This window comes from Motacilla alba, chromosome Z, assembly GCF_015832195.1.
Source record: "Motacilla alba alba isolate MOTALB_02 chromosome Z, Motacilla_alba_V1.0_pri, whole genome shotgun sequence".
In the NCBI taxonomy this organism is placed as follows: Eukaryota; Metazoa; Chordata; class Aves; order Passeriformes; family Motacillidae; genus Motacilla; species Motacilla alba.
The window spans coordinates 18,124,712-18,145,671 of NC_052046.1; the positions used below are offsets into that span (position 1 = coordinate 18,124,712).

The 20,960-nt window shown below is 35.7% G+C and overlaps 1 long non-coding RNA gene across 1 annotated transcript in view; it reads left to right on the plus strand.

Annotated features, from left to right (window-relative positions):
- The first annotated feature begins 318 nt into the window (after positions 1-318).
- Positions 319-20,960, plus strand: part of LOC119695975 — a 44,761-nt gene continuing 24,119 nt past the window's right edge. Inside the window, exons 1-2 of the long non-coding RNA XR_005255471.1 lie at positions 319-438; positions 12,971-13,076. This is a non-coding gene — a long non-coding RNA (uncharacterized LOC119695975). The remainder of the gene's footprint in view (positions 439-12,970; positions 13,077-20,960) is intronic.

Below are 20,960 nucleotides of genomic sequence, written 5' to 3' on the forward strand. Positions count from 1 at the left end.
GTCCACATTCATATATTTTGGTCGCAAAGACACACTCTTTACTATAATGTAAAATAAAGAATAAGATCATATTTAAAGCTAGCTTAGGTCCAAATCTCAGGCTGCTCTGCAAGCAGAAGTGTGGTGTGCTCTGGCTTTGAGTCTGTAGAGTTTTGGGTGCTTGATAAAGCAAAGGCTTAACTGAAAATCTTCCAGTGGCAACCACAACACATACTTATTCCCACAGAATGCTTTGAAGTGCAGGGTGAAGTAGAGTCTCTGTGACAGCTTACCCTCTCCACTGTTTCACTGTTTTTATAGCTTCCCTCCACTATCCACCAACTTATTTTTCAAAATCTAATAGCCTGGAAGCTTGAAGATCTCCTACTTGTCTCACTAAGGAATGCCATCAAAAGGTTTTTAAAAGAGGGAGACAGAGGTTTTTCCTTGCACCCCATGGTATGACTTCTTTTCATCATCCTAAAAGGCAATGAAAGAAATTTAAGAAGTTTATTATTATTATTATTATTATTATTATTATTATTGACTATTATTATTATTATTATTATTATATGTTGTTAAATACTTTAGCCATTATGTACCAGCAAGTAGCTGCATTAGTAATATTCATTTAGCAATAATAAGATTTTTTGCACTTACTTTTCGGCTTTACTTACTAAGAGTTAACCTTACTGAGCAGAAAGTTCTTCCATTATATACGTTTAATTTTAATATACTCACAGGGATTAATAGCTCAGCAATTGATAATAATGCAGTGCTATAAAAGACGGGGTTAAATTGCAGGAAAATACTAATCAAATACATTGTCTGATGCATAGAGCTATATTTCAGAAATTGTATTCTTTATCTAGCAATTTTTTCTCAGTTCAGAGACATTATTCGACTTGAAAGTGATCCCTATGCTTGATTTGAACTCAAATCTAGTTATACAATGTCATAAATTACATGAACAATTGCCAAGGTCACTTCAGATAGCCTTATTGCTTTTTTTATTCAAGGAGATACCCCTTCAATAGTGAGAAATATGGTATCCAGGAATTCCAGCTTGCCCTCATGTAATCTCCTTCACAGAGTGCAACAAAGAACAATTGTGTGAAGCACAATGACCTCAGATGCTTGAAGTCTCTCAAACTATTTATGAATGTGGAGTGGAGAGACTAAGCATACATGCAGGATGAGGAAACCTTGACCAGCAAGAGGCATTTCAGTTGTGAGTTATTTTTGTATGAGGAAGTTTTAACAGAATGTAATAAGTGCACGTACTGTGATAGTTTAGCCAAAGGCAAGCACAGACATTTTTGAGTTGTTCTGAGAGACCATAATACCTCTTCAGAATTTTGTGACAGCAAACATGACAGGCAGTGTGAATGTCCTTGAGAAAATTCATATTACTGTGACATGTCCTCATACAGAGATCTAAACATAGAGATTTCTTCTAGCATTTCTGTGATTAAACTGGTTTACTTTGATTTGTGAACCAGCAGGCCTGTTTATCCAAAGAAAAATAAGAAGATATTATTTCTTTTCAGTAAGCAACCTACCTATGTAAGTGGCTTAGTGTCAAGCGAGAAATTTCTTCTAAATTATCCACAGCAAGTGAGCTGTGATGTGTCCATTCCCCACACAGCAGGTGTTAATGTATCTATGGTGGTGTGTTTGCATGCATGGCAATATAGCAAAAATTTCTACAGTATGACAGTATTCAAAGGAAAATTTGTGGGCTGGACCAGAAGATCTGTCTGTGTGAGACACTTTTGCCAACTGTTGTTAAATAAAAAAGTAAGCAAAGAAAAAGCATGGCTTGCAGTTGTAACTCTACATCTACGATTTAAGCATCTGCAGTCAAATATATTATCCTCTCTGTTGTATGCTATAAAAAGTGATCTCTTACATAATTGCCACCCTAAAAATTACTTCACCTCTGTAACTTTTAAACAAACAAACAAACAAACAAAAATCATTATTGTATTCAGACTACCAGGAAACAGGAATCAGCAGGAAATTTTGCACTGGAAAGAGAAACGCACTGAAGGCAAAAAAAACTGTAGTGGGACTGTTATATGCAGGAGCAAATGTCAGAGATGTTACAAAGTGAAATACTAGATGCTTGGAAATGTTAGTGCGGAGAAAGACAAATCTGGATGTGTCCTTATTCTCTACATTAACCAGGCATTTCAAATAAAAGTATACTGAGACAGAAAGGTAGATCCCGTATGTGAGGACTGTGTATAAGTAAAACAAGGTAAATTCTAAATTCTGAAGTTACGTTTCATGTAGTATTTTGTGTATTATATAAAACTGGTCTGTTGTGATTTATTATATCAAAGACCTCTAAAAGAGTTAAAAATTCTTGAAATTATGCTTTTTATTATGGACAATACTTAAAAATAGTATTAGAGGTACTTAGAATACATTTCAAACTTTAAAAAGAATTCTGATTTCTGCATTGCTTGAAAGTCATTAACAAGTGTGCAGTGACCATATTCTGTTGTTACTGCTAGTGCCAATGGAGTTCTCTCTGAGGCATCATAACTAAGCCAAGAGAGAGAAAGAAAAATTAAGGACATAGAAAACAAAAACATGGGAACAGAATGACAATGAACTCTATCTGAGTACCAGAATAGCACCTGGTAACCACAAGTGCCACATTTCCAATAATGCCTAGCTCAGAATCAGCCTTGTCTTCACTTAAAAATGGTGGCTGTAAAGTCTTATGCTTCGACTGTGTACATCTCCATTACAAGCCTAAAGAGGTATGGTCACTGGATATGATACTAGATAATGACTTTCAAATACAAATCTCAGTTCTCAACAGACAACTGTTCTTTCAAATTTTATTTTATTTTAAGTCTATTTCTGTATTATTCTGTTTTAATCATACCACATCCCTAATTAAGGAATGTGTGTGGGTACCTGGTGATTCCACCTATGCTTTACAAGGCAAATACTTCTTTTTTGTGACTTTATTGAGGTATCAGGGACACACCCTGTGTAAGGATTTAAAAGTTGCAAGCATGGTCATATCCTTCATATCTGAAAAATAAGAAACTACTTCTAAGGTTTACTTCACAGTTGCAAGATGAGCATGTTGAAGAAGGTTACTGATACCTTTATTTATATGTATCAATTGGTGAAACAAACAAACAAGCAAGCAAGCAAACAAACAAATTTTGTGGACTACAGTGAAGTGCTGGTCCTGTGTAGTTCAATGTCTATGTAATGCTGAGCTGGCGAAAACAGAGCTACATAAAGATGCTGAAGCAACTTTGTAAGTAATCCAGATGAGCTTAGTTTAAGCTGTTTACTTTCCAGAGTTTAATACACATGCCAGGGAAGAAAGTCCTCACCTTCTCATTTAAATTAAGGCATGCTACAACTAAAAATGTTGAAAAAATATACAGTAATTTTCTTCTTTTCTCCTCTAAAATTGTACTTTTCACACAGTTCTCTCTGATATTTCAGTCAATGCAAACAGTAAAACTTTTCAATACCTGACAAGAAATGTCTTTAAACAAGATTAGCGTACTATGCATTACATGCTGCATTGCGTGTATGTTCTGCATCCTCATCCTCAGAAGTCTGTGTTTAATGAATTCTCAAAGGAATAGGCAGATAATCAGATTAGGACAAGAGGAGATGGGAAAAAAGGTGAAAGAACAGTCTTCTCACTGCACACTACTTCTGCCTTTTAAAGTGTTATGGTCTCCACAACCACAGGATTTCGGTGCATTGCACTATTTAATGGTTCTGCTCTTTGGCATACGAAATCACTATTGTCTCCACTTTGATTTCCATAGATGGATATATAGAGATATGAAAATATAACCAAATATCTTAATTTTGTTGCAAATGATTAATCATAAACACCTTTCAGAACTTTGCTGTTCTTTGCACAGCAGAGTTATAAACCCAAAATCTCTTAGCTGGTAGATTAGTACTTAGCTGGTAGATTAGTACTTTACCAATGGGCTATGTTACTTTGTTCTGTAAAATGTTGATAATTAACTAAAATATCGGCTTTCTCCAGCCTGAGAGTAAGAAGTATGGCCCAGCTTGTGATAATTAAATTTTGTTTCCTTAAAAGAGCATCTGTGTCCCTGCAACTCAGTGGGAGCCATCTGTGGTCCTTGCTGACCCTTGAACTGTGCCTGGTGTCTGTGAGGATGCGAGCTGGTGTGGGTCAAAACTGGGCTATGGTGCATGCAAACAACAAAACAATGATTATTCAGTGTCTGTATTTAATATGCTACTGTGGATGTTGCCAATTACAGCAGCTAGAAGCCTTCAAAGACATCAGTATTTGAGAAAAGAAGTAAGGCTGGGAAAACTTCCCCACATGGGGGTAGGTTTATCCTCTTTGTTCTCTATGTATAGCACCACACCCAGACTATTTTGTGTTAAACTCTGGCTATCATGTCTCTGTGTGCAGTGAACATGAACAGCAAAGCACCTTTCCTCTTTTCCCGCCTGTCCCTCAACACATGTACACACACTGAAGCTTGATTCTCAGGAAAAACAAAACAATTCTGTGAAACAAGCCAATTCAAAGTAATACAATGAATTTGCCAAAATAATCTGTACAAGTGATGAGGAGGAAATTATTTCACTTTTTGCTTTATCTAGGGGGGGCTCTTGCATAACCTGTTCACTGTACACAGTAGCTCCATTCCAGTCTCGTGCGAGCCATAACTGAAAGCAATGCTTTCCACAGTTTTAGGTAAAGGTGGTTTCTAACCTCGTGTTATCCACAAGTTAAGAAAAACTTTTCTCCCTTTGTGCTGGAGTGTTGTAAAGAACTTACTGAGGGCGCATAGAAGGGTGAGCTGCAAGTTTGAAGCTGATAACTGTGCATTTAAAACTAAGGTCTCATAAAGAGCTGGTTATGAAGTGTATTACAGCCTAGGGGGTTTGATCCTATGAACCCTTGCTTGACTTTTCTGACTACTGTCAGCGTGTTCTGATTGCATTTGATTTAAACATTGTTTACATGAATTGGCTCAGACAACCAGCTGGATTCAATACCTCTATTAAAAATTGAATTTATGAGACAGAATTTATCATAGGGTTAGTATTCTCTCCAAAGTCTTCATTACACTGAAGAAAATGCAGTGTCCCTTCAGCATCTGCACTGAGAAATAAAATTTATCTACCTTGCCAATAAAATGGTTATAGGAGTTTTGAATAGTAAAAAAAAAAAAAAAAAAAAAAAGACTCGTGTGTAGAAATTTAAGGAATATTTTAAACAAGATCTTTAATCTCTCAGAGGCATGTTTGAATGCAATGATGTCCTGCACTCTGAGCCCCATCTGGCAGACAGCAGCATGCTGGCCCAGCTGTATGACCAGGAGGTACAGTGCAGCAGGCTGACAGAGAGCTCTCGGCTGCATTAGAGCAGTCTCCACTACCCATATGTCCAGCCACTAAACCATAATCCCATTTTCTTTCTTAACCCCTCTAATCCTTCCAGTCTCCTCCAGGAAAGTCAGTTCAGTTAAATCTGAAGGGCATTGGTTTTTCCTCTGAGATTTTGGGAATGAAGGGCATTGGTCTTTGAGATTTTGGGAATGAAGGAATGAAGTGGGAGGGATTCTCATGTTACCAATCTCATGCAACTGCAAAGAGATGAGAATAAAATGAGCCATCACCTTAAGTGACCTCTTGTTTCAGGGAGAGTTCTAGGAAAGCAAACAGCCTTTAATAATTTTGAAAACAACACATTTTTTTCCTAAATCTGAATTTGAGCCATTTACTAACCTCTTCAATCCAGTTTCATTGAATAAAGACTAATTCAGTTTCAAAAATTGTTTAAGACCTTAACAAGTTCCTGCTATCCTTAACTGACATTTTTTATTTGTGTTATTTTAGTAAAAATATATTATGGGAACAGGCAGGAAAAATTGCTTTAGCTTCTTTTGTAGTTTCCTTCATTGATTTCTGAGATGAAAAATTGTTTGTAATGTACCTATAAATGCATTCATTTAAGTGAGGATTACTGATAACAAGGTCTGAATCTGAGTGCAATATCCAGCTGTCTCTGAGATTATCATAATGATTCTCCTTTGGGGGCAAATACTCTGACACAACATAAATTTAAAGGAATATATAAAAAGCATATATCAAGCTATACCTTTTCTGCTTCCATTGCTTGTCTGTATTCACTGCAACCCAGTAGATGAATAAACATCTTAGAGATATTTGGAGAGGTCTTAGACACATCTGTATTGATGAGGAAAAAAAAATCTATATAAGACCATAGTCCATGGTTAAACAAAATAATACCTTGTAGGCATTCTGAAACAGTGCAGTGCATTTTTATGGAATTATTAACTCCCATTTTTCTAAACTCTGCTTTTTCATGTCAGAACCAGAAGATGAGATGACAGAATGTAGTAAGATAGTCTAATTTCTGTAGTGTTAGCACAAAGAAATGAAAGGAGAAAATAGAAGGAAAATTGAAAAATTATGTTCCAGTGTCATCTCCAGGTCCATTTTTTCTGTCCAAGGGTGGCTATCAGTCTTACATATTCTACTAAAGGCTGCTAGACAAAACAAGGCATAATTTTAGAGAAGTACTGATCCAAAATGACCTTTCAGGGGATTTTAAAAATTCACCATTGGAGCTCTGAAATAAAGATTAATCTTTATGTCAGGTTCCTAACATTTATTAATTAACAATTTTTTCAAAGTGCATGAGATTTTGATTTGGTGTGCAATGGTACTGGACATGGCATATGAGAAGCTAAATGCTTTCAACTCCCATTATCTTTAAAAGGAACAATGTGATTGTCTGCCCTATCTACAAATACCCCAAGATTTCCATGTGTTTAACGTAGACAGAATCAAAAGGTTCAAACTACCATGTTCATGTGTCATTGATTAACAAGAAAATTTTTAAACCCTAAAGTGCCTACAGAATACTTATGTGATGCGCAATTATGTGATGCTCTTTGTGAATAATACAGGTGGGCAGAAAATTTTGGAACTATTCTTTGAAAGTTTGTGTCAATTCAAAAGTACAGCTATTGCTCTCACTTTGAGAAATGTTGTCACAGATAGCTTTTTTGCTTTATCTTGACTATCCATCCATTCCTGAACCGAGGAAAATAGAGGTTAATTGTGAGATAGAATCAGAGTCACATGTGATCTACAAAGTAAGAATTAGTCTTTCTGAAGAAACTTGAGAATGGTTTCAAAGAATTTTAAGACACACATTCAGTCTTAAGAAAAACCCCAACAGTTTTAGATTAAAGTTCATAGAAAACATAACTGTTGTGCCATGCAGTACAGCAAGTTAATGAGAAATTGAGGATTCTAATGTCTACCTTTATCAATCATATAAATTGATTTTATATTCATTTTATGAAAAGTGCCACAAACATATGACAGATTCAAAAGCAATTTGGGTTAGCTTTAGGGGAGGAATGGGAGACAGCTATGTTTTTTTAATGGTAGCTGTCCCAGTAAAAAAGAGGTTTGGCATTAGAAGCTGACTTTCACAAAGCCCAGCCAATGTAATTCAGTATGCATAGGAAGTTTTTTGCATAGTTTTTCTAGTTTTCCTTATGTGTATAATGTGATCCAAGTGCTATGTGGATTAATTTATAACTTAAACTATATAGAATTCATTTCTTAAATATGTGGAAATGTAAATTTAACAATCATGTTAGTGCCTTTGTATTAACTTCTGCTATCTAAAACAGATTTTGTTACCTCCTCATTGTCGATGAGGTATGTTTGTCATGAATGCAAACTGTGAGGATTTGTGTCTAAGCAAACAGACTCTCCTGGAAGAGCACATAAAGTCTGTGTGACTTCCCCAACATGGTCAATAGCCCTTGATTCCTTTTGTAGTGGTTCCTTTATTGTTAGCTTATTGGAAAGATTTTATCAGTGATGTTTAATCTATTTACCTTGAAATAAGAATGCATCTAGGAACAAGTCCTCCCAAACAATTTTCTAAGCCAATTTTAGTTGACCAAACAGTGAAAGGATTCAAATAATTATCTTTACCATCAGGGATGCCTCAGAAATGTGAGCTAGATTTCAACTCCCTTCTTTCCTGCACAATTGGTTTTTTCCTGTTTGTTTTATTTTATCTTTGTCTTTTTTGTTCTACCATAGTCACACAAGGTACAACTATATTGATGTGAAGGAGAATCTATTGAAAGGCTCAGAGTTCTGTTTAGAAAGAAAAGAAGCTTTTTTTTTTTTTTTAACCAAGTGATTTACCAAGTTCAAGAATCTTAAAGCAATTTCCACTATACTTTCCCTTGCTTATTGGCCACATTTCCAGGAAAATGTATTTTCTGCTCTCCAGAATCACACAGATTACCAAGGGTAGCAAAACATTCTGCAGACACAGGGCTACATGAACAAGAAACTTCTTCCACCTCTCCCATGATGTTAAGTACACACAGAAAGTTTTCCAGAAAGAATTTTAAAATTGTTGGTGTTCTCTTCAAATCACCAAAATTGCCTGCAAACTGGACTTGCCTGTGCAGTTTGGGGCTGAAAGGCTCTTTAGCAGCTTCTGTTTAGCAGCTTCTTTAGTTCATCAAGGCACAACTAATTTCACAGTGGGAATGAAGAGGCTCCGTATGGGCACAGGGTGATACTACCATGATCCTTTTACTCACATACAGTCAACCTTGCCTTTGTTTTTTCCATAAAAAATAGATTTGACATCCATAATTTAAACCAAATCTCCCGTTTGTCACGTAAATTTCCACAATAATTACTGGAATTCTGCAAGAAATGTAAGGTACACCCTGATAATTAAAAACAGTGAAAATATTATTTTACTGGAAAAATACTGCTTTTAATGTGTAGCATCCTCCAAACACCTCTGATCATCCAGATTACTCAAAAAAATTAGGTAAAGAATACTTACTGAGATATTTCTACAGTCTAGTTCTAGCCTTCGTATTTAGGTATTTTAAACTGACCTTCCCTAGCACCAATTTCTCTCCATTGACTACAAGAAGAACTCCCCTCAATTACACCTTTTTTATGCACTGAAAATAGATATACTGGTCAGATTAGACTTGTTTGGAATTTGAACAAAAACAGAGCAGTGAATGCCTGGAAAATGTCTCTGATCCATGGAGACCAGTGCCTTCAGGGCTTGTTTTGAGAGGATCTGAGTGTGAATAAAACAATCCTGAAGAGATTGGAATAAAATTCTGACCATAGCTAGGAAATGATATAAAGTCTTCCTACTTGATAAAGACTTCCCACCATAAACAGAATACCATTCATAGCATTTGCTATCCTCTCACAAATGCCAGAAATTTCAGCAAAACACACACACACACAAAAAAACCATCAACAACATATAACAGTTCTACTGCCTGTCTTTATGCCATTTACAAGCTGACTCCAGACAGGAAGTTGCATGTGATAGACTCTGGCAGAAGAAATTCAGATTCTACAAAATAGGTCAAGTAAAAGATCTGGGGGGATGTTTCACCTCTGAATAGGTGCTTTTTTTAAAGTCTTGGAGCACCCTCTAAGCAAAGGAGCAGTGCTCTAAAGGTTTTATCTTGTGCTGATAGTCTTATGAGGACTGTGTCAGGCACTAGACATAGTGCTTACTCAAGGTGACAAAACCAAGGAGTTGTGGGATGGAACTGGAAAGAAAATATATTATAAAACATGGAAAAGCACATGTTCTTGCAAAATGTCAGTATTAGCCAATACTAATTATTATTATTATTATTATTATTATTATTAATAATAATAATGGTAATTATAGTGATAAGAATATTGCACAGAGTAGCCCTTTCTTAGTACACGTAGATTTGAAACTGAAATGGGTGGGAAGCCTCGCTGAGTAAAGCAAGTGAGCCAGATTGGACTACTAGCTAGCTATCAGTCCATCAGTCCTTAAAGTATTCCAAACTTTCCCTGGAGGAAATTTTGGTCCAAGACAGTAATCCTGAAAACAAAGATATGTGCAAAATAGGTTTACCAAACTCCTAACAATAGAAGTGCCTGCCTCTGTGATTTTACTGCAGTTTTGAAGATCTGCTCACTACCCAGCCCAGGTAAAATATCTATATTGATTACAACTTGGCACTAAGTGCTCTTTTTTACTGTTGTCATGGCTCTTTTCTCACTACATTTCATCATGCCATTCCCACGTTTAATTAAATACGTATCTCCAAGTGAGTTCTGATTACAGACAAGGATAAGACAAAACTTGATGCATTCACCTGGTCCAGGGCCATTACTTGCATTGTCCACATTATTAACAACAGAGCACTCACAGGGCACTCAGTATCAATATGGTAAAAGCTGCAAAAATTAATGGAAGATTTCCTTAAGTGAAAAAAAACCCCTTATATTGTCCTTTTTCTTCCTCTGTTCCAGGGCCTTTTTCTTCCTCTGTTCCAGTTGCCTTTACAGTACATTTCTTCCTGTATAATTATTTATGAGAGGACTTCTTTTTCTGGTTATCGTCATCATTATTACTTGTTTATTTGAATTATTCTCACATCATTATTACTGGGTTATTTGAAGCATTCTCTGATAAATATAGAAACTCCCATTTACTAAACTTCTTCAATTAAATTAGACTGTTTACTAATCTTCTCAAATTATGGATCCAATTCTGAGGAAATAAGGAAAATGGAAAAAAAATCCTCTGAAACACCTAAGAGAATAAAGGAAATTACAGGCTTACATAACTTAATTACATAATATTACTGATCTTACATAACTATAAAAAGATCAGTGGCTGTAAAAATTCATCTAGCTCAGGGATTCAAGCACTACTTAAAAAGGTTTGACATTGTCTGCTTATTCATCTTTCTTAGCTCTGTGTGGCAGGTTTCAACAGAAAATTTCTGGGAAAAAATCTGGAAAAATTACAAGAGATGGTGAGATCAGGTAGAGCTGGGAAAAGGTTATTTACCCAGTTCTTCATTGCAAGTATAGCTACATTGCCAAGGTCTGGAATACAGATTAATTTTAAAGATACCTGTTGTGATTACCTCATATAAACATCAGTTTTCAGAACAAAGGCACTTCTTAAATGCCAAAGATCTTATCATGCTCCTAGTTTAGAAAAAGCATTAGTGTTCTGTTGCAGAAACTAACAACTGGAGCTAGCAGTCAGAACATTTTCTACTAAACATATAACCAAACAGCTTCACTAAAGTGAAATTTATTTTGGAGAGGTATATCAGTAACTAATGTTTGCACAGGAAGCTTTAAGAGGTCACGGCTCCCCCAGGCATCTTCAACAAGAAGGGAAGGAGAAACAGATTGTAAACCTTACATGTTCTAGCTAGGGACAAGCATTTTGAAGTAATTCTTTTAGTAAATATGTATTTAAAGGATTTAATTGTTTTTGTTCCATAATTGAAAAAGAATACTGAAACAGAATTGGGTTCTACCAGCCTTTTCTACTAATATCTATTTCTGCTTGGATTACTTATCAGCCAAGACCAAAACTTCCATGGCTGTAACCACAGAGTGCATGGCAGAAAGATGCGGGGTGGGCAAAGAGCAGGAGGGTAGAACAGCAGCCATGTCATCTGGCTTATTGTCCTGATTTCCCTCCTCACTCAGCCATACAGTCTCCCACAACCCTGACAGTGATCTCAAGGAAAGACAAGGTAGAAGAATGAGGTGTCTGTGTTTGAAAAACAGTAGACACATTAATGTGGAGATAGTGTGTTTGAATTTCAACGTTTGACACAAAAATCCCTCAAAACAGGGACAAAGCCAAATTTTAACTTGATGATCATTGCTGAATGCCATTTGGAAGGTGGATTCTGAGTGCATTGCTGCTTACCTTTTCACCTCCAGTCTTCTTCACTATGTTCTACTTCAATTAAAGCAGAAGACTCATAACACACTAAAACTCACAAGCTAGTTAATTTGTAAAGGGTACTATTTTTTACTTTTTTTTTTTCAACGACTGTGGGAGGTTGACATTGTCATCTTCCCAAATTGTGGACCAAACCTATGCATCTCTCAGACCTGATTTATGGCCAAAACTTGAGGCTTCTTAAAAAGGTTGCCAAAATCAGTCTTGTAATTTAGGTGATCAAACTAACACAGTTAAGATGAATTTCTCTCCTTAGCTTAAAGTTGATTATCTCTAAGCAAATAAATTCAGGTGGCCTTCCTTAAAATGTCATATAATATGAAATAATCTTCTTATAACCTTGCATGATGGTAAGAAGACCAGAAGTCATATTTGAGAGTTATTATTTCATGAGTGGAAAAGATAACAGAAATGTAGGTTAGTATGGTTAATAAAATAAATACAGGAGTAGAACTATAAAAGGAGTTGATATGTTCTACAAGCTATTTTACAATAACAATAAAATGTACTATGTGAAATTGAAATGTTTCTATGAATTAATGAAAGGGATCTAACAAGTACTGTGATGTACAGATTCTTTTGATATGTCCCATGAAGATGAAATTGTTTGAATGAAGAGAGATATCTATGGCCAGATATATGTAAATGCCAGATATGGGCATTTACACCCAACACACCTTTCAAAAGTTTATAAGCCTATCTGCTAGAGGAGGGAAAGCCACTGAAATGAGAGAGACAAAGCTGGAGAAATAAGGGCATCCCTCAAGAATACCAGATATATGGAAGTCCTACGGTGACTCCCTAAATCAAAACAACAGATAACAGACTCTGCTAAATCGTGCTGCTATGAAGGTGCTGAGAAATGTCACAAAGTTCCAGCATTAGCATTAATCTGCTAGAGAAATGGCACCTTCTCCACTCTGGGAATTTATTTGCTTGTTTTTCTGGTTGGTTTTTGGTTTGTTACTGGGCTTGGCCTTTTTTGTTTTTTGTTTGGGAGATTTTGGGTTTGTTTGTGGGTTTATTTAGGTTTTTTTTTTTTTTTTTTTGTTTCATTTTTGGTTTGTGTGTTTTCAGGTTGTTTTTAAAATAACTAGCAAAAACTAGCACCAAAAGTAATACTTTTGTTCACAGCATTTAGGTCTGACAGGACACAATCTGTTTCTTCTACCACCAGTTCAGCAGAAATGAAGAAGGTGATTCTGCTTTGTATGATGTACAAGAATAGCTACCACTTCAGGTGAGTGAGAGAAATTAGAGGGTATGAAAAGAGGTCTGATACTTTCTCTTTTATTCTGATCATGCTTATAATCTTTAGTCAGCAGTCAAGGCCTAACTGCAATAAGAGTTAAACTCATTTTATTAACAGATTATTTATAATCTTAGATTTGAATTCTGCCGTCACTTTTGCATGGGCACAACTTTCCTATTGAAGACAATTTCATAAGAGTTGTTAGTATGATTCATATTAAGATTAAGCAGATATTGAAGAATAAATAATAGGACTAGGACATTGGTGTACTCTTCTGTGTAGTCACAAATGACTAGTTCTGATAATGTTCTATAAAATACATGGAAAAAAATCTGAACAAAGAAAAGATAGACACTGAAGGCCTAGGTCACGTCTAGATTTTGTCAAGACCTTTCATTTTACAAACACTTGAAAAGCTAATAACTCTCACTGTCAAATATCTGCCACATTTTTATTTTGCACATGCAATTGGGAATCTGGCATCACAAAGGGTTTTACCAAAAGGAACTCCTCTGAACATATATTCATACAAATAAAATGTGAACAATATGGTCACAGTGGCTTATTTTTTTTTCTTTTTGGGCACAGGTACCTACATAGGGCACACAGGCATGGATATGTGTGTAGGATACACAGGCATGGGATAGCTCCCCACTGTATTCTTAGCAGGCAACTAGTTTGGCCTTCAGGTGCATGATATACATCTCGTTGAAGGGAGTTCTGCTTGTGCAGACCCTTACTGATTCTGCAGCGTCAGACACTCTCCTACTCCAGCTATATCTCTGAATTACCAGCTCAAAACCAAGTCACTGAACAATATCCTTTTAGATCTTGCTTCACCTGAATTCCTTATCCAACCAAATTGTCCAACACTTTGCACTAAGGCTGCTACCTCGTTGCTCCCCAAAATCCTTACTTCTCACAACCATGTCATTTCTTGTCTGTAATAATTTTCTCAGAAAAGAACCATTACAAAACCATAGTAATATAGTAAAACACTACAAAGATTGTAATTAGGATGTGAATTTAGATTGCTTTCTCCTATCAGACAGGAGGAACAGAAAACTTGTTGCAAAGTACATCACTCTTAAAACTTGGTTGATACAGAAAAAAAAGAAAACAGCCTAGAAAACAAAATGACAAAACATAGTGAAATATCTGTCATTAGCATAAAAAAGATTGTTTCACTTTTTCTCTTAGAGAGGGAAATTTCAGCCAGTTGCCACCTGTGCATAAAATAGATATAATTAATAAATGAAACTCAATGTTTTGAAAAGAAGGAGAAAAACCAACCAAACAAACCCAACTGAACCTACCAAACAAAAATACCCAACACTTTAAAAAGTGGAAGGAAAGATATAATAAAATAAACACTTAAATATTTTAGCAAGAACCTCTTCCTGAGTAAAAAAAAAAAACAAAACCCAAGTTTATTACACCATAAATGAGAGTCACAGAAAACTTATCTGGGAAAGGAGAGATTAAATAAAAGTTAGGATGGCCTTTTAGCCCTGCATAGTGATATCAAACCAAACAGAAGTATAAAATGTCAAAAAGGAAGCCATTTCATATGGCCTAGTCCTTCTACAGCACAATCCACTAAAGAAAATGAATATATTTACACAATAACACTGGACTTTCAAAGTACATCAGCATGTCTCACATTGGTTTATCTACCAAAATGAAAACACACCTTTCTGAAATGCACAGAATCAGAAATATGCACTGATAATCTGTAAAATTTTTCAATATAATTTTTGTTTAAAACAAGACAGAAAAAAAACCAACAAAAAAAACAAAACCACCCAAACCAATGCAAAACGAGACCTTAATTCTCCAGTTTAAGTTTTTTTCCCAAGCATAAATTAAAGAAAAGCAGATGAATCTGGATATAATCAGGAGTTTTCCTCACATACAGAATCACGAAAGAGGAAGAGATCATCGTGAAAGATAACTGCTCTTTCACTGCAGTCATGCCACAAAACTTCCCTATAAATGATAACTCAGAAAGTTTGGTAGATTACAGAATAACTATGATATTACATCAGATAAATTAAAAGCTTGCACTAAAGTATTTTGCACTAAAGTATTTTACCTGTTTTCAAAATAGGAGGTTCAAACAAATTGAGTCATTGAATTATGTTTTGTTTAAACCCCAAACCCTAAATATATATTTGGAAGAAACTGTAAAACAAAGAGAGCATATCTCTGATAACATAGTAAATGAGAACAAATGTATATGGAAATCAAGCAAGAAGAATACTCCTATCAATTATCAGTGGGTAAAATTCTTGAGCTATTTAGGCCATTCTTTGTATTGTTAATAGTCCACTGCAATTTTCCTGTGGCTTTTAGCGCTATAGAGGTTTACTTGGTACATTGATTCATTTTTCTGCTAGTTTGTCTCCATTTACTAAACCCACAAATATTTCTTATACTACTTTTGAGCTGCTCCACCCAGGATGTGGTAAACTGAGACATACAGGAGCACAGAAGACATTTATTCTTTGGAAGAGTAACAGCTTTTCTCTTACAAATGAAACTGACTGCCAAGATGAAAAGTGACACTGAGAATGTTAACCCATTTTTTTGGAATTGCTGTGAAACTTCAGTATTCTCCAAAAATGTTCAGCCTCAGCAGTGATCCTATCACATCATCATGTACAAGCACAATGTAACAATTAGGAAATGCAGGGCATTTTAGCAATAGGAGTGTGGAACTTCAGAATTGTCTGGATTAAGCTGAATATTTGTAAAAATATGATAGCATAACTTCTATTTAGGAGTGTTGGACTTTGTAAATACCAAGCCTGTAACTTCATGCATGTCATCAATTTTGAAGGCTTTCAGGCAGTGAAATTTTGTGGAGTCTTAATCCTGTAAACTGTTTTTACCTTATTTGCAGAAAGTTGAATGCACTTCAGAAACAAACCTTCAAAAATAAGCACAATTTTGTGTGTACTGCAAATTTGATTAATTTGACTTTTCTTATAGCTTCTGGGCAGAACTGAGCACAGGCTTTTGGGATGATATACAATCACAGGGATGAAAGGCTCCCTTCATTTCCTGTTTTAAGATTCCCTTAGGGGAATATTTACCTTATAACTGAAAGAAAACCAAGTAATGTCAGCACCTTGATTTCTGCACTTCAATAGAACAGTTTATGTATTGCAGTTTGATCCAACATCAAAGATGAGTTGCAAAAGCCATTACTGACTGTCACATTCCCTATGAAGAACTGCACTGAAATCAAAGGAAAATGTAGCTTGTGTTCCCTTGGTAATAGTCTATTCTTTGTCTGCCAAAAGTCTCACCTCTGTTTGCCAGTCAGGCGACCAGAAGCCTAAATATTTGCCAGTACATTAAAAGATTCTGTGTGTATGTAGACATTGCATGGACTCAACCATAGAAACTTCAGCTGATGGAATGAACACATATTTTTAGGGCCTTCACTTGGCTTCAGCTGTGGACATAGTGCATAAGTGAATATGGGTAAATGTTTTTTATAAGAGTCTTAAGGATGACTTTTGGCCTAATTTTCCTGTCTTAAAAATCTTCTGAACAACATTGTGTATTGACCCAACACGAAAGTCTCACCTTTCTACTGCCTCTATTTCACATGCCCTACAAATGCAGAATGAAAGAGAAGAGGTCTTTCTCTGGCAGCATTTGTGTCTCTGGGAATGCCTTAAGATGTGTTTGATCCTGCTGCTGCCAATTCATTTACATGATATACTTCTGCTCTCACTCAACAGAAGAATTTGCCACTTTTCTTCAAGCTGCTACAAAGCAAAATAAAACAAAATTAATTTTTCGCAGTGAGAATGGAACTATATATCCAGGGAGTCTGTGGACCTGCATCCTTACAGATTTACAGGATAAGGCTCTAGACAACCCAAGCTGACTTTGCAAGTAACCTTCCTCTGATCAGTGGGCTGCACTAAGTCCCACCCAGATGTCCCCTCCAAGCTACACTCTGCTATGATTCTGATTTTTTAAAGCAGCATTTGCCAAATGAAATGTGTAATTCTGCTTCCTGCTGTGCAAGGGGAGCAAGGTGTTTATTTTTAACATGAGACACTCTTTGTGTTATGATTGCTGTGACCTCAGTACTTCTCTGTTGCTTCAGTACTATACCAAGTAACAATCACCAGAGTGAGGAACTGTTTTAGTGGATCCAACATATCTCTGAAACTGAAAGGCATCTGGCCACACAGTGATGGCTACAGCAAATAAAGTTGCCATGAAGAATTACTTTTGTAGAATCCTAAGGAAGTTAAAAAAAACCTGGCAGCCACAGCCTGAAAAGACTGAACACTTACTGTCTGAGGGAGCATGAAATTTTCAAACTTTGGAATGCCTTTAAATTTCTGAAGAGGTGAAAATAACATGACACATTTTCCTATAAGAGCTTAGATTCATTTTTGTGCACAGTGAAGAAGATTTTTTTGACACTAAATGTCTGAGAATAGTGTCTATTTTTCTCTAAAATCAGCAGTTTTCAACCAGCTATGTGTAACAGAAGCCAGAATCCATAGAAAATACAGATTCCTGAAGAGATGAACTTTGTTATTTTTCATACCTGGATTTTGGTAGCTATCAGTCTATTTTCACTTACAGAAAAGGAGTTCTTGGCCTGCAAAACTTACAGCCTGAGGAAAACCATACACAAAGTACAGCAGAGATGACAAATCACTGCTGTTGCCTTCTTGCATTTGGAGAGTGTACTTTCCCCATTAAAATATTAGACAGTGAATAAAGTAATTAACAGCACCTGTTTAGAGTCACAGCAGCCAGGTCTGTGTTCTTCTGCACAATGATAATAGAATGATGGCTTACTGCATAAACTCTCTCTAAACTTGCATTTTGCTCATCCTTCTTGGATGCCAGCCCAGCCTTAGGTTATTCTACGTAGAATATATTTCACTGCACTTTGCTAGCTGGGCTATGTTTTCTGGTATAGTACTTCGCAGTAGCCTTGTGAATCTGGCTCTGAGATTTCTCATAGCTATCCCTGATATTTTTACCTGACAATCTGGGAATATAAATCAGGCAAGTTTGTGACTAGATTTTTAGCTGTAGTGCTCACCCGGGAAACAATGCTTTTTTGGTGGTTATGTAATGAATATTGACTAAATAATTTTGAAGTTGACCTAAAAAGCCAATTTCATAACCTGTTCATGAAAATGTGTAGCCAAATGTCAATAAGTACTTGAATTTTTAAAACATGTAATTTTTAAAAGTGTTTGAATGGAACATTGTACTACTCAGTAACTCCTGGCAATGAACAAGTGCTTTAGATTTCTGTTTGTCTTGTGCCACCTAATTACTTGCAGTGAGCTCCTTAGGTGCAGCTGTATTGATATATTCTTTTTGAGGAAGATTTCTCAGTGTCACATCAGTGACATAGGATTAGGTATTTTTTGAAGTGCATTTCGTGCATGATGGTTTTGACCTTAGGTGAAAGCAGCTGTGTGGAATGTAAACCTGGTCTCATGAAATGACCAGGAAACTTCCCACTTGCTTAAATTGTTACCATCTGCATTTAAAATAAAGCCGTAATTGCATCTCAGCTTCTCTGCTGTACAGAGAAGCAGCCAGCTGGTGGATATCACCAAAACCACCTGTCAAGCTTCTTCATATCAGATTAAATCTCTGATGTTGGAATTTTAATCTACAGTATCATTTAAGTATCATTCTGTAATAAAACCCTGTTTTCTAACTCAGCATCCTGAACTGCTCTCAAATTCATTTTTAAACAGACAATGGATTTACTAGCCTTTTAATTTCACCTACTTCTATCTCGCTGGAGCATTCTAAATGGAATTTTTGAATGAATCTACTCTGAAGGTTTCTAAACGGTCATGAAGCATTTTTTTCTGCTGCATCAGATATGAACATATAGTGATAAAACAGTCTTTGAAGGATTGAAGTTCTGAGTGACCCAAATGCATGTTGCAGCAATATTTATTATCAGCTGAATGAAAAAAGTAGTCCCTTTTTCTGATGCAATGATTTTCAGCTTTGAATTTGACAGCAAGAAAAAGAGGTGAGGCATCCTTAGAATGATTAATGCTGCTTTCTAAAGAACTACTCAAATAAAAAGTGTTTGTGAGGATGTGTTATGTACACTGAAAGTGTTTGTATTGTAATTGAAAGTGCTTGTATTGTATCTATTTGTACAGGGCCAATAGGTAACTTCCCTTGGAATCTTAATACATTAAAAATAATATAATACAAATAATAGTAACAGAACATGAAATTAGTAGATGCAAAGGATAAAACAATTGCTACTCATGATAAAAAAAAACTTTGATGGTGACATCATTTCACTCTGAGAATTTTTTGCACTGTAGATCAACTGCAAGAATTACTTACAATGACATAATCATGAGGGTAATATCTTAAATGGCATGATTGCACTTTAGCTGGACTACAGGTTGCTGCATAGTGCTCCAGTGCACAGATTACAGTTACATCAGAAGGTTCCAGCTGAACTTGGTGGAAAGGCCATAGTAGCCTACCTGAAGTAGAAGAAAAAAATTTATCCTGCTGAGAATTTTATGTGGAGCTACCTTAGGCATACCCATGCACCACTGCAATGTTCAGGGTGGACACAAAAGAGGAACATCCCCTGGAGATTGGCGGAGTCTCACTGTGGCTGTGATTCAAACTTACAGCTTCTCATTTGGCAGAACTATTTTATGAGGTTTCTCTTCCTCCCCTTTCACATTCATCCAACTCACTCTGTGAAAAAATATGGATTAAATTAAGCCATCCAAAGGACATTTTTCTTTTGAATTTAATTTTTTGAAAATGATAATTTCATTGATTGAAAGAGTTCCATGATTAGACTTGTCATTCTGACTAATGGACTCAATTGCATCCTGATAGTGGAAACAACTAATTTGGGAAAAAAGCTAATGAGAAATGCTTAACCAAGTAGGATTTCTGGAGAAAATGTCTTTGGAGTGATCTCTCTGATGTGGGCATTGTTCATGTGGAAGAGTTTGAAGAACAGGGTGATTAAAGCAGTCACTGAATCTTCTTGTGAATAATATCTCAATGCAAAACACAGAAAATGTGTTCTTCTCTCTGGAAGTGCGTCTGTTTTCATATAGTTTTAAAGTGAATTATTTGCTTGGAGAAACTGTGGAATTTTACTACAGTTGAAATAGTGCCTTTGGTGTTTTTTCAATACTTAGTATAATGCTAGGGAAATATAAGTAAGCAACGGGGTAAGAAAGTTTGCAAGCAGAGTTAATAGTAGAGGGGGGACTATATACATGTAGAATTAATGCTGGAAGATGATAAAATAATTTTAAAAACCTATGTGAATGAGACCACCCCTTAAATTACAAGACATTTCTTTTAATAAGGTCATGGTTGTGTCTTGATTTCATTGAAAAAATGGGGAAAAGTTTATTAAATGGATGATTTTGGTTTAGGTTTGTGTATCGTTTCTTTAAGTAGTTTAGCCCTTCTACTGATTTTCACACATCTGTTGTGAATAGTATTTTTTGCATTCTGCAAATAGAAATGGCTTGAGAAATCTTTATGACTGTAATGCTGATCTATGATGATGTTAACTGAACTATTTTGCAATATACAAATAACAATACAAAGATAAAGATGGACTATATGGTACCACTGTGGCAAGCGATCCAAAGATTATAATGATTTTCTTCATTAATATTTGATATTACCAAAGGAAAAAGCAAGCAATTGGAATCATATGTTTCTTCACTATTAAAAATTCTCAGAATAAAATTTCAATTCTAGAAGGAAATCTACTTCTTTTTCAAATGCACCAAAGTGTAAACTGGATTTATAGAGATCATTTCTGTTTTGAACATCTAGGATGGAATTTGT